The sequence below is a fragment of the Cygnus olor genome, chromosome Z (assembly GCF_009769625.2).
Source record: "Cygnus olor isolate bCygOlo1 chromosome Z, bCygOlo1.pri.v2, whole genome shotgun sequence".
In the NCBI taxonomy this organism is placed as follows: Eukaryota; Metazoa; Chordata; class Aves; order Anseriformes; family Anatidae; genus Cygnus; species Cygnus olor.
The window spans coordinates 14,173,874-14,186,373 of NC_049198.1; the positions used below are offsets into that span (position 1 = coordinate 14,173,874).

Genomic DNA, 12,500 nt, shown 5'->3' on the forward strand with positions numbered 1-12,500 from the left:
AGTATTTTTTCTCTTTCTGGCACTTGTGGTACTATTCTGGGGTAAATTATTTTCGTTGTCAATTTATGACAATTTTGATAATTATGTCAAATTATCCAGGGATGCCCCATCCCTGCAGGTGGTCAAGGGCAGGTTGGATGGGGCTTTGGGCAACATGGTCTAGTGGGAGTTGTCCCTGTCCATGGCAGGGGGGTTGGAACTAGTTGATCTTTAAGGTCCTTTCTGACCCAGACTATTCTATGATTCTATAATTTTGTTTTGGTAGCTGCTGTTATGTGAGAAAATATGCCATTTTTCAGAGAACAGAGATGGAGTTAAGAGTGTATCAAGAGATTTAAAAGTCTGGGCAAGACTGTGTGGAAGGGAAAATGGGGCACCTTTTAGAATGGAGCTTCCTTCTTCCTCATCTGCTGATCTTCACACTCATATCTCTAATTATTTTTGTATAAGAGTATGCTTATATTCATGAGAATCTACTTGTTAAGACATCTTTCATTTAGTCTGGTTCCAAAAGGCAGAAATTTTTCAGATAATCAAATTGTGCATTTAAAACTCCTTTATCTCCCAGTTTAGCTTGTACTTTGCAGAAAACATGTTGCTGAAGCAGATATTTTCCTGGCATTTACTAAATGTATATGTGTACCTCTCAGTAACCCAGAACCATGAACAAAATCAGACCACCTGGCTCCAGAGATCATTGTGTTGTATACAAGCATAAATATCAGGTGCTCTGTATTTTCAGGGATCACACACTCTTCTTCAAGTTGGCAGGGTAATGTTTTCACCTCCTTTTGGTTTGACTTTTTTGGTTGCAGACAGACATAATTATGTTAATGAAATGTCTCTAGGCAATGTACTATTTCAAACAGAACACCTAGTAAAGATATCTTTGTATTATTGTTGTTGTTCTGGGTCAGTGGTTTTTAGAGCTTGTCATATAGCTAGACTGCATACAGGTTTCAACACATTCCTTAGCTCAATACCAGGAATGTTAATTGACTGCATAAAGTGCTTATTAAATATTTCATAGTGTTTTGTTTTTTTTTTTTTGTTTTTTTTTTTTTTTAATGTTTGAAATACAGAGTGCCATAAAACCACTTTAGCATGGACCTAAATTATTATTCTTTTTAATCCGTTAGGGCCTAATTCTGAGATGTTTTTTTCTATATTCTCGATAGTCTTTTAGTTGGTTTGACATATGTATGCTGAAATTATAGACTGGATTCACACACAAACACAAAAATAAAGGTCTTTATATGTAAACATATGTCTGCCTCACACAGAGCAAGATATCTAACCTCCAGAATACTCTACAGAGGAGTTTTCTCTTCCTCCTGGGAACCTCAACATGCTGAAACCCATGTATGGAGGTGCTCCAGTGCAGTCCTAAATCAATGGTACATATTATATCTAGTATTTGCTAGTGGGGACCTCTACTCCCTGTAAGAGCACTGAATCACTCTCCAGAATTACCTAGCTTTTTTTTTTTTTTTTTTACAGTGAAAAATGAGGTAATACTTTCACTGTACAGATCATCAGTCTTCATCATGCAAATAAAGAATGTAATCTCCTAATAAAAGGCTTTCAATCAGGTCAGATACCTTCAGAGAAACATTTTCTAAGTATGGAGTAAGGCTCTATTATATCTTCTTTCCACCACCAAAAAAAAAAAAAAAAAAAAAAAAAAAAGGTTGAAATGCTCTTTACGATATATTTTAAACTGATATTTCTTTATGGACTTGGCATTGTGAATCAGAAGTTCATTTACTGCCATTGCATCAGACTACTTTGACACACAGCGATGCCACTGTTAGTTCCACACAGCTAGAAACACTGCACAATGACTACAATAGCCACATTACTATGAATGCAGTTCATTTCATGCTACGGGAAGTGTTCCTCTTACTCCAAGAAAAACTCCTTGTGTGTTATTTTAACTCATCATCAAAACCAAGGAAATTAAAAAAACCTTGCTACTGTATTCATACAGAGCATATATTCCATCTTAAAGTCATCTTAAGTTAGAGAACAAAATTAGTATCTTTGGCAGCAGCAATCTCTATCACGCTGTTCATGTCACACCTTCTTTCAGCTTTTGTGAATTACAATGTAATTAAAATTACTGCTTGCTATGGAATAAATCGATCATATTTTCAGTTGCCATAAACTGGCACAAGCAGCAACGTCACAGATTCACTGTACAAGTAGGAGTCCCCCTAGATTGCCTTTGATAAGACACATCCAGTTCTGTGACCATGAAGGGAATGCCTGTAAAGGATTGGATCTTATCAGGTCTCCTTTGACTGCGCTTATTGTTCAAAATGCACTCTGCAGCCAATGATACCTATGTAATAGCATATCAATGCTTTTTGTGTGTGTGTGTGTTTGTGTGTGTTTATGTGTGTGTGTCTAAAAAAAATATTGTTTATAGGAAAAGGTGTTTTGCCATGAAAGTGTTTTTCTGTGCATCTATTATACCTGTCCATACAGAGTAGCAATTTCAGTGTGGAGTGCACACAAAAATTATGCATCTGGATGTAAAGGTAAAATGTTAAATATAGCATATTCCAAATGAATGCCAGTACACATTATAAACTTCTGAGTTATATTCTGGTAGTTTTCATAAGTGTGGCTTGTTTCAGCTGATCAACACAAACAAAAATATGAAAAAAAATAATAGATGACTATTTGAGAGAAGGAAAAAGACTTTTCTTTTTATGTAACATTTTTGTTAAGGGTAGACCATGATCTTATTTTCAGCATTCTAAATGCAGAGTAATTTCTTCAAAAGTAATAGACTACATACAGCACCATGTAGATGAAGGTCATCAAGTACAGGTTTATTCCAGTTTTATATGGTTTCAGCTTTGATCTGAATTGGATAATTTTACCTTTGCTGGGATATTCACATTGCGAATACCAGTCAAAGGAATCATGCAGTTGATAGTTCTCCAATGACATCAGAGCCCAAACCCATGTTAACACATAACATGTTCTCATTAGCGTAGTCTTCCTGCAGCTTCTCCACGCACTGGGCAGGAGCATGTGGGTGTGGGAGGAGAAGCTGCCTGTGTGCACACTTATGTGATGTAGCCTCTTTCCTTGCAAAATCTTTCAGCAGTTCCAAATTCTTTGTATTTTACTGGGTTATATGCAATGTATCCTCTCTGTTTATTAAAAGAAAATTAGTTTATCTCTAAACCTCAAAGATGCATTTGTCAATGAAAACATTGCAAGAATAAGGTGTATATTTTTTCTAGTGTTAAAAGCATCCACTAATTTCCAAAATAATATGGCCATTAATGAGAAGCCTCAGTCATATTACAGAGCCAGGGACAGTGCATCAAAAAGAGGCTGGAGGGCAAAACAGTATATAGTTGACTAAAGAAGAAAACAGGAACTGCTGAAAACAGATAAGAGCAGCAATGCTTGATTTTGAAGAATCAAGGCACTTGTAGCCCACAGGATTATTCACAAAATTGGTGGGGATTGTAGTCCCCATAAACACTGTTCTGATCTGACCTAGGTTTGGTGACTGCAGAAGAGCCTTTATCTTTCAAACAGTCTGACAAAAGTTTGATTTGTCGTACACAGTAACCTGTGCTGGATCAGAGGCTGGATCTGTGGAGCGTCTTCTTTTCATTGTGCTCAATTAAATTAGAAAATCTATGTACTTTATATAAACAAGGAACTTTATGTTGACTGGTTGATGGATTTGCTCAAACTTGTCTCCGTATAAGCTAATATTTTTCTTTACTTCATGGTGTAGCACATTTCTTCTACCACTGAGATGTGTAAATTTTGTGATCATGGTGATGAGGATCTGCTGGCCACTGATATTAACAAAAAGATTCCTGTTATATTCCATGTATTTTGGTTCAGATCCATAGCTGTCCTGCTAGACTAAGCAGGTGTAGTGTGGATACACAGTATTAGTCTATCTAATAGATAGTCTGTTGGTTTCAGATCTAAGAGATCAAGGTCATTTTTTCACTTGAACAGGTTAATTTAATCATTGTGAGCATTAGTTTCCTCAGTCAAGGAATTATTAGGGCAGATGAAGTGAGTGTAGAGTTTCCTTCCCTTCCCTATCCAACACTGCCAGCTTTGTCATCTTTTTACATCATAAAGATGGAAGAAGAATGTGCTGTCATTATTTTTTCTTCTTTGTCCAATTATGCCTACACATTATCTTATTTTCTGAACTACCCAGTTGTGTTCTTTGAGAATATGCTGATAAGGGGTAATTGATCCTTACTTAGTGCTTTAGCTGGTGTTTAATGCAGATTTGATCAGTTGTTCAGCAGTGGCCATGGTTTTTCATTCTTACACAGGGATCCTGTTCTGTTACATACTGGCAAACTCACCATGGAAATAGAGTCAACATATCATAATACATTCAACACATTGTAAGAAGAGGTATCAGGGGAATCAGACTGATAGATTATGGGAAACAGGATAGGTCAGCAAACCCTGTTGTCACCTCTGCTAAACAGGACCTCTTCTACACAGGACAGCTGTGTTTCTAGGAGCTGTTTGGGAAAGGAATTCAGTATGTTCAAGATAAAGTAACAGTAGCATGAAAAGAATGAAGTGTGGCAGTCCCCTTGTTTTCCTCACTGAGAAAACAATTTTTCTTACCAGTTTTTAGGTGATTGCCCTGACAGAATCAAATGATACTGAATAATTTTACTACTTAATTCTAATATTAATTCTGTTGCATTTAATGTGATCACTTTCATTTGAGTAAGTGGGAGTACATGGTATCTACTCTGTTTTTTTTTTTTGTTTGTTTTGTTTTGTTTTTGTTTTTGTTTTGTTTTTCAACAGTAAGACAGAGTTTACTACTGACTGGATATTGCATTGTGAATATACAGTATAACAATGACAATATTATTTTTATTTGACTGCATATATATAGCATGGCTTAATAATAAATAGTATTATCTATTTCCTTTTAAGTGTTCTTCCTCATATGCTCATTTATGTATGGAAAATTGTCAAGCTGTGGAGCCTGGGAAAGTATTCAAGGGGAAGATCACTATGCGTTTGTTCTGTTATTATATGTTCTTTAGTCTTCCATTTCTGGAAACTGAGTCTTTTGATTTGACTTACTAGAATTGTTTGTATGCTTTTGCTGAATGACAATGACAGTGAGAAAGCATCTGTTTCAGTTTGGAAAAGCACTGTCAGTTCTTCAGATCTGATGGTTCTAAATAAATGTGAAATGGGACTTTAGTAACATCCTATTGTAGCTCTGAGTTTGAAAACAGGTTGGGATTCTCCCCTCATTATGGACAATCATAGGCATACAAGACCACAAGAAAATGATGCCAACTTTGAAATTATTCAGGAAAATTTGCTGACTCAGAAAAACAAAAATCAAAATAAAAACAAATAAAAAAAACTCCACCATGAAAAAAAAAAAAAAAACCACCTTAAGTTATTACCAACAGAAGACAAAATATATGATGCCTGTGAGTGTGCAAGGTATTGCTGAAGTTGTCATATTGACAGATTACATGAGTCTGTATTTACCATTGTTTGAGTTTTCATCATGTTCTCATGCTTGACTCTGAAGCTACTCTTTATCTGGAATGATATTAGACAAGATTGCATTAGGAAAGAGGAGTGGCATGAAGGAGAAGCTGGGCTGTGCCTGAAATATTGGTATCTACAAAGTTTGCTTTGGTTCAGCCTCTGCTGCTAATGACTAACCAACCCCCCTTTTCTTCCTCAGCAACATTATTGTTGCACAATTATCAGATCTTTTCTCTTGATTTTAGATGTTTCCTTTTTGCTTTCTTCCTTCTTTTCTGTTATTTCATGTCTTCTACTTTTAATGGTCTTCTTTACTGGATACTCCTTCCTATATCCAGAAAAGAACAAAGAATAAAGTATGTACAGCTGGATGGGAATGTGGTGAAGGAGGTGATACCCTCTTAGGCTCTCTGATGTTCTGAATTAGTATCACAATTTAAGAAAATTGACAGCAACTAAAATGAAATGAAAAATACATATATATATATTTCTGATTGATATTAAATGAAGCTGAGGATGAATTTAAACAATATCAAATACATAAAACTACATTTTTCCCTCAATATTAGATAGCAATTAAATCTCCGAATTAAATAACTAAATTATATAAAACATAAAATATAGCCAGGATTTACTTTTTATCAGGTGTATCCCAGAAAAACATTCCTGTTTTCAGTCAGATGGATTAGTATTCTGGAACATTCTGGTATCTCCTTCACTACAAAATTAGCTGTTATTTTATAAACTGAAAATAACATATTATTTAAAATCTAAACCACAAGTTAGAATCAATTATAAAACTTCCTTCTCACACTGTGATTCTTCTTTTCTTCTATACATGGTGGTATAGCACAGAAGTGTCTACTAACAGGTCTTCCCTGAAGTATGGGAGATGGTTTCAGGACTCTTAGGATTGGAAGTCTATAACATTAATGTGTTCACAAGATAATATTTCAGTATGGTTTTCTTTGTATACTCCCTGGGTGCATTTGGGGAGAGTATTAACATCCCAAACACAATAAAAAGTACTTTCACATTCTTAATTACTAAATGTAATAACACACAGGCATCTCAGAGAAACTGATCAGAGGGTTACGTAGCATTGTGAAAAACACAGTTATTCCCAGACTTGTACTCAGGTGATAATGATATAGCTCCGAAATACAATTCCTGTTGTGCAGTACTTGCATCCTTTTTGTTTGTTATTCACATGTCCAATTTTTATATTTAGTTGTGGTGAGGTTTGGATTATCATTTCTACTCGAAAAGTGATGTTTGTGCTCTGTTTTGCTACCTTGCACTTGCATGAAATATATAGTCTTGACTAAGACAGAGTAATTTTTGCATGAGTAGCAGTTAGAAAGATTGTGCCCTCAATGTACATTCTGTCTCTCCTGTAGATGAAATACTTAATGTTTTCATCTTTATCAGTATAAATAATTTTCATATGCATTTAATTTCCTTAAATACATGCAAAGATCAATAGTCTAACTGATGTATCTGTCCTCTTTTTCCTTATCTGCCATTTTCCATCACATGTATTAGTTTTCCAAAAAATATGTTTTGCAATGGATTTTGTAAACTCTAGAAAAATTGACACTGAGAATTTCAGTGTTATTCTAAGCAACAAATTATGTTATAAACAAGCATCACCTATAAAAAATGAGAAACAAAATTTAGCTTTTACTACAGTGAAATGACAGCTCATTTGTTTTGTGAAGAAAAATAATAATAATAAAAAAATCAATGGAAATACTGAGACATTTCTGGGCACATTGATATACAGAGGGTACAAATACCTGAGCTAGCTTCAAACTGTGCTTCATTACATTGTTCAAATGTATTATTTGTCCTTATATTATCCTCACTGGTATGTGAGCACCTTACTATGAAAAAGGCAGAGTTTTTAGAAGTCTTGTATAAGTAGAGAAGTTATATTCTCTAAGTGTGGTACAAAGACTTGCCCATGGTCACAGCTGAGGCAGAAATTGGACAGGAGCATTTCCATTGAAACAAGTGGAAAGAAAGATTTCTGTGTAGGCATCCATATGAATGGTAGTCTTTGTAGATGAAATGTTACCTCCTTTTAGGCTATATTGCCTGTTCTATAGTTTGGTAAGTCATTGCCTTTCACAGGTAAATGACATTTGTATAAATCATTTTCATCATCTGTGTGACAATGTTCCTGTTCATTTCAGTAGATATTTTCTTCATGAATAAATACTGCAGATCTGAAGCATAAAATGGAGAATAAAATAAATGAGAATTCATGTGTATATATAAGACTGTGTGAATTAGGTTTAGAAATATTAGCACTGAAATACTGTGATAACATAAAACAAATATGAAACAGTATTTGAAGAATATCAGTATGCTATTTTTGCACAAAAGAAAAATAACTTTTATTTCTTTCTAGATTTGGGAGTTGTTGGCCTTCACCTGATGTTGCATGCTTCTCTAAAATAACGAAGACCAGACAGTGTAATGGTCATTGAGGTTGAAATGCACTTCCCACCATAATTAATTTTTATCATTAAAAACTGTGCCTTTCAGTAAATTTCATGTTGCCAATGTAAATGTATGATCTAGCCGCTTTGCATCAGGATTTGGCATTGTCTCTTTTTTGTCTGCTTATACCAATATCTCTAAGAAAATATTAAATTATGTCAAAATTAGGATAAAGAGAGACGCCTGGGTTATATATGTACTGAAATAAAGAATTTAAGTGAAAGACTTACAGAACTGAATTGCCACTTGTTTTGTTTGGGCTCATATGTTCCGTGTACATGGAGATTGTTTCTGAAACTGAAGAATGTTTGTGGCTTTAAGATTTACCTTTGTTTTCTTTTCAGTCTACAATAAGCCTACCAAATATGTTCGAGTTTAGTAGGGGGAGTACATGATTGTCTTCACTTATGTTCCACGATGTCCCATCCAGGCCTGCATGTACCTAGTCTAAGCAGAACAGACTACTGTCTTTCTGGTTTCTGTATATCTGACCTGAAGCTCTGCCCTTCACTAGATACGTAATGGACCTGGATAACACACAGTGAGTCACACAAGTTCCATAGGAGGGAATGAATACAAAAAGACTTAGAATTGTATTAGCATAGATGTTAGGCTGTCATGGCTATTCATGTTTACTCTGAAAATCTCACATCCCTTTCCAACCAAAATGTTCAGCCATCCTAGACAGCCCTCCCACACCTAAGGGAAACTTCAATGAGATCAGTAGCAATGTATTGTCTACATTTTTCCTGTATCTTATGGCTGGATGCATACCTGGATAGTAGCATATTAGAGATCAGTTATGCAGACTGTGATTTTGTCAAGGTAGGGGCCACTGGTTAAAACATGAGATGTACATACTGACAGATATTTTTTCAGGGCAGAGGTAGTCTTCCTGAAAGTCAGTGTGGCTGAATAGTTTACCTTAGTGGAGGCAGAAGGAAGATGGTACTTGCATTTTCTTTACCTGTCACCAAATGAACCACTTATTCAGAGAAGGAAATAAAAATGAATAAAAAAATGAACCTATTATTGCTCAATAAAAAGAATTCTGAATACTGCAGACAACTACAGGAGACAAGCTGTCTTTCTGTAGATCAAGTTTATTCTACTAGTGCTCAGTGCAGGAATAAGTGAACGTAAATGTGGCCTATACTAGAATGAAGGGGAAAAGAAATTATGTAGTAGTTCCTGTTAAAATGTGTGTTATTAAAGGGAGCAAATGGAAGAGCTGAGTTCAGAAGGCTTGCTAGAGAAAACATATGATAATGTCAACATCCCCCACTGGGGTAGTCACCTTGGGTTTCCTTTAAACTCAGTGGAGGGACAGATAACACTTCTGGTGCTTATGTCATCTTACCCTAAAGCAGATGACTAGAAATAGGTCAGCTGAATCACTCCACCTGGGAGCTGAGGACAGCTATCTCAGAAGTCATAATCTATGTTGCAGACATCTAAAATAATTGAGATGAATCTCAGCCCTAGGGTCTCAGTTCCAGCTCAGTGTCTTGCACAAATGGTTATCTGTCTGGGCAGTTTCAGTTGTTCATCTGATTTGGCAGGACATGAAACAAGTAGCTTGAGACATACAGTGCCCAGCAGAATTGAGTACATTGGAAAACTCTGCAGTGTGAACAGAGTAAATGAATACACAGAGGCGTTACTTGGATTATAGAAAGCAAGCTTCAGCATTATGGCTTCTCACACCATGGTAAAGTTAGGCTGTAAAAACTGCAGGGACTAAGTAAGTTTGGGGGGGATTCTTATTGAATAGACATGGATTCCTACTGATAAGTTTTTCTGGTATTTCTTTAGCTCCATGACACATCCAGCTATGGCTCTGGAACACATGAGTATGTTCAGGTACAAGTACTCAGGTACAGTATAGCCACTGTAGTGGCAACCACAGGGCTAAGACTGGGTAAGCAATGCGATGGGAATGTTGCCAACTTTCTCAGGTGAGTACAGGCTTATCAGAGCAAAAACTTCTGCCTCAAAGTCACCACATCCAAACTATGCAAGGATATGCAATGATTATGCCATGAAGAAGATGCTTTCTGAACATGAGCATGATGTAGTGATGCTAAAGCTTCTTTCTGCTAAAGAAACCAAAATGGTCTAAAGCAGTGACTGGTTTCCTGAAACATCTCTCAAAAGTGTCTACAATAGTGAACAAACCTGATGTTGATGGATCCATGTAGGTATGATACAAGATTCAGTCCCCAGACTGGTGGCCCTGTTGTGTGACATGCCACTGCAATGAAACTATTAATACTATGTTAATAAAGAAAGCACAATTTTGTGTCAGAGGGCTAGAGGACATCAGAATTTTATGGCTCTTAAAGCCTGAAGTCAGCATAATCCATGTGGCATTAGAGCTGTTAAATGTGTGACAGTGGGGATGACAAATCTGTTTATCTAAACTGGGAAATAGAAATAGTCTGTGGAAACCCTCACAACGGGGTGGATGAGCAAGCATGGTCTGCTTACATGAGCACAGATGGTGGGAGCGAATGAACTTCAGGAAGGTGAATATTTGATGAGGTGGAAAAGAGTATTTCAGCACACCATGTTACTAATCCCCTGGAGCTGGCTGGAGCGATAGCTAATGAACATCACACCTGGAAAACTTCTTCCGATAACTTCAGGGTTTTAATCAGCACATTCAGAGTGACATGACCGGTCACTGAATCAGCTCTGTTTATTCCCTGACTTGCTGACTCTTTTCTGCTTCACAGAGGTGTCACAACTGCCCCAGAGAGTGTTTCACATTTTCCTTTCCATTTTCCTTTTTAAAATCCCATCTGAGGTGTAAGCTTTGGTTCAAGTGGATTACATGACTCTTAATTTCATTAAGTAATGTCTGAGTTATACAGTGTTTTTCCTTTCTCCAGGTACTTCCTATTATTGTTAAATCTATTTACCACTTACTCATTTACCCATTATCTTGGAGCTTGTATTGTTTTGTCTAGGAGCTAAAGAACAATACAAATAAAAAATAATTAAAAAAGACAGTATCTAATAAACCTGAGATAAATTATATTTACCCTCTGTTTAAGGTTTGTTTTGATAAATTTTAGTCTAAAGAGTATGGGTCTGGATGGCTGCTTAGTGTTTGCATTGCAAGTGGAGTGCAAACTGAATGTATTTCCAGCTCATTAGACACATAACAAAATGTTACTTTTGTTAGTTTAATAGACAAACTTTTCTTTTGCTGGTGTCAGAAGGGATTATTTGTCATTAAATGATAATATAAATGCCCTTTTAACAGGGTTCTGAAAGACATTTCAGTTCTTTGAACAGATAAACTGAAATGCACATGAAGAAGCACCTACAGCAGAGTGTTCCATTTTAATCAGACCATTTCTTTTTTTCCATACAAGAAAAGCAATGAGCCTAGCCTTGAGCTAATAAAAACAGGTGTCACTTCACTAGTTTAACTGAATCTAAATGGTGCACAAAATCAAAATGGTGTTCTTTGTTTTCATTGGTTTAGGTCATCTTGATATTTTACTCGGATACATGCATACACATATCCAGTCCCATTTTGTGACTAGGATTCAGGGTGAAAAGGATTCAAAAGGAATTCCTTATACTTGCTGTGCATAGCTACAGCATGGTCTCACCAATGCTTGGTGTCAGTAGTGTTTTGTTCTTCCAGAGAATTTCAAAATCTTTGAAAGACACACTTTTTATTTAGTGGTGCTACTGAAATGAAAATGTTCACACTCCAAGTTCAGCAGTGGTTTCTATGCATCAGGTGAGCAACAACACCAGAGAAATAACCCCATGACAGAAGCCAAAAATATAGGTATCGTTACATTACTCAGGCTCATTTCTTTGACATAGCTAGGGTTTCAATGACATTCAGAAGAGAATATGGACAGAGTTAGTAAATCAAAAGGAGATATAGTCTTGGAATCACATATTTTAGGACAGAAATTTCTGTCAAAAGTGTAATACTCCTATATACATTTCTAATGGAATTTAAATTGTCACTTAAAACTCTCAACCTGTGTTTTTTATTGTCAGGCCTAGTTTGAATTTTAAAGCTGAAGATCATATGCCTAAATCTTTGCTTTGTGGAAGAGGTTTTTATTAAAAAAGAAATAGATTTTAACCTATTACATTTGCAATATATGAGTTTGAAAACTTGATCTAATGACACCACAAATGCTAGAAAGTGATAAAATTTCAATTTAAAAATAATATATTGATCATGATTTTAGAATGGCTTTGGATTTTGCAATTTTTTCAATGGATTTGGAATTAGAAAGAAGTATTTTATCCTACACGGTATTTTTCTTGTAACTAATGCTTGTAATTGAAATGTTCTTTGGATAGTATAATTTAATAAAGCTACCAGAGACCAAACTAAGTATTCTTAGCTTTTGAAAAAGTCTTGAATCTCCTGTGTAAGGTCAAGATTTGCCATGATAACTTGCATAATC

At 35.7% G+C, this 12,500-nt stretch overlaps 1 long non-coding RNA gene across 1 annotated transcript in view; it reads right to left on the reverse strand.

The window, feature by feature from the left end:
• Positions 1-4,819: 4,819 nt before the first annotated feature.
• Positions 4,820-12,500, reverse strand: part of LOC121061358 — an 18,480-nt gene continuing 10,799 nt past the window's right edge. The window contains exon 3 of the long non-coding RNA XR_005815058.1: positions 4,820-5,869. This is a non-coding gene — a long non-coding RNA (uncharacterized LOC121061358). The remainder of the gene's footprint in view (positions 5,870-12,500) is intronic.